Source organism: Trachypithecus francoisi, unplaced genomic scaffold (genome assembly GCF_009764315.1).
Source record: "Trachypithecus francoisi isolate TF-2019V2 unplaced genomic scaffold, Tfra_2.0 Lachesis_group14, whole genome shotgun sequence".
NCBI classification, from domain to species: Eukaryota; Metazoa; Chordata; class Mammalia; order Primates; family Cercopithecidae; genus Trachypithecus; species Trachypithecus francoisi.
This window is the reverse complement of record NW_022681459.1, coordinates 7,113,805-7,116,503: the sequence shown is the minus strand read 5'-3', so window position 1 is coordinate 7,116,503 and position 2,699 is coordinate 7,113,805. Positions and strand designations below refer to the sequence as shown.

The 2,699-nt window shown below is 34.0% G+C and overlaps 1 pseudogene; it reads right to left on the bottom strand.

The window, feature by feature from the left end:
* Positions 1-221: 221 nt before the first annotated feature.
* On the bottom strand, positions 222-353 carry LOC117096799 (annotated as a pseudogene).
* Between the last annotated feature and the right edge of the window lie 2,346 nt (positions 354-2,699).

Below are 2,699 nucleotides of genomic sequence, written 5' to 3'. Positions count from 1 at the left end.
CTGCGCTCTAGCAATCCACTCCCCTTGGCCCCCCAAGTGCTGGGAATGCAAGCACGAACCACCACACTCAGCCTCCTGTACTTATTATTATATGTAAAAGTAAACCTCTCTTCTTTAACTCTCTTTTAATAATTATTCTGTTACCTGAAATCAAAAGATCCCTAAGTTAGGGAGACATATGGCAAAGAGTGGTACTTGAAGAGACCTCACAGTTTGAGTAGGAAAATTGCTGTAGCAAATAGAAGATTGACCATAAATGTTATATCTGAGCCAAACGTCTCAGTGAATGCTACTGGATTCACTGATAAGAACAGATACTACACTTCATCTTAGCCCAAAGGCCAAGAAGCAATTAGTGTTATTGGATTTAAATGACAATGTTAGAACCAGATTACGTGATGTCCCCACCATGTATGTCTCTCTATATAAACACAGAGTGAAATGATGATTTTCTGTTTATGTATTGACTATGCATGTGCTTTTTCACAATTGTTACCTACTGTAGGAAGAAACGGACAAGGAAATGCTAAGTTGACTGAGAAAACCCTTATTTGACTATTCTTTTATTTACATGGAACTAACATAGAACCTTTTAAAAATACCAGGAAGAGTTGGCACTCATGTTGGCATTAAATTCAGGTCCAGAGTTTTAGAGTTGCATTTTTCCATATATGTGTGCTGAGATTTTACTTGTGTAAATTTGCATTTTGTTTCTTTAAGGCCAACTCAGACAGTCACTTCTATAAACCTCTTACCTCTATCCATCCACAAGGAGATGGGCTGAAATTAAATGCACTAGGTGTGATGTAGCTGAGACGCTATTACATTTTTGGTAGCATCATTAAAAATGCAAACTTTCAAACATTCATCTGATTTGAAATGCAAAGGTTAATTTAAATGTTTAGGTTTTATAAAGAACACATTAATCCAAATTCCTTTATTTTATTTATTTTATAGTGGATATAGAATGTTCTCTTTCAACTCATCTCTTGACATATAAAGTATATGCACTTAAAATATAAAAACTGATTACTCTTCTCACATTTGAAGTAGTGATTGCTACCAATAGATTCTGATAGGTCCCTTGTGGCTCACAGTTGGCTCAAGTTGGTCTGTTCTGCTTTTAGACTGTTTGTTACAAACAAAAAATAAAAGGGTATTTAGAGTCAAACTACTTCTTAAAAAAAAAAAAAACTAAACTTTGATGACACCTTGAGTTTAAAAAAAAATATCAGCAGACTTATGAGGCATTCCTGGTACACATTCATTATTGTCATGAGACATGTCAATCAGCAGAAGATACATAAAAACTTCTTAACTAAAAACTCTTGAGTTAATTGTATTGAAACTCAAATATTCATTGTTGAAGATCTGTTTTAAGTTGGATCATGTAAATTTGATTTAAATTTGGATGATATGTAATAAATATTGGTTATTAGCAGAAACATCAAGAGCCTTTTTAGGAGATTTTATATAAATATATAATTTCTTCAACTTTTGTTGTTCTTCTTTTCCTTTAGGGAAACCTTCCTCTTTGTCTTTTCCTTGTGTACATAGCCTCCTAGTATCTCTCCTCTTTTCTCTTCTGATTACTTTGGTGAATCTTTTTGTTTCACATACTTTCCTTGATATCACCATATACTCTGCTTTGTTTTGTCTTCCTCCTGTAAGTTGCTGTTGCTCCTCAGTGAATCATGCTGAAATATATTTGTAGTCCAAAAGAGATGTATGTCAGCACAGCAAAATGTGCAGTCCTCTGATATAAACAAAAAGCTATTTGGCATTTACAACTCTGAAATAAGAAACCAAGAGATAGAACATCCAATTCATCACATTATGTAATAATAATGTACCTATAACATATGAATAAAACTATTAAAATATTTTACAAGTTAACATGAGAGAAAGATACCTATTTTTAGTTAAAAAAAAAAAAAAAAAAACTAATGAATTCACACTGTTTAAGGCCTGTGTATGCAATGGAATCCTGACTGGATCCAAGAGCAGGAGAAAAACTTGACTCTGATACCAAAATAAAACGGAAATAATTAAAAATAAAAAAATAATGTCAATGAAAACGTTGACATCAGGGGTTTTCTAATACAATACATGTTTTGTTGGCTTTGTATACGAAGAAGTATTGAGTTTACCTGTAATAAGTGCCAAATCCTCTGATTAGCCCATTGGAAGATAATGGGGTAGTGCCATAAATAAACTATGTTATCGAATTAAATCCAAAAGGAGTAGTAATTTGCATATACAACATAAGAAACTTAGGAGTATTTCAAAATTTTTATTATTATACTTCTTATATTCCTTGGGATGTCTCGTTCAATCAGAGGCTCAATTATTCCTCTAGCTTTATAAAATAAAAAGCAAGTAGAAGAAGCAACAGTGGCGGGTGAGTGGTGTTCATTTCCTCTCTGATACGGTTTGGCTCTGTTTCCACCCAAATCTTATGATAAATTGTAATCCCCAGTGTTGGAGGTGGAGCTGGTGGGAGGTGATTGGATCATAGTGTAGTTTTTAAAGGTTTAGTACCATCCCCCTAGTGCTGTCTTGTGATAGAGTTATTATGAGAACTGGTTCTTTAAAAGTGTGTAGCACCTCCCCCTTCACTGTCTTTCTCCTGCTCTCACCATGTGAGATATGCTTCCTTCTTCTTCATGCCATGATTGTAAGTTTCCTGAGGCTTTCCC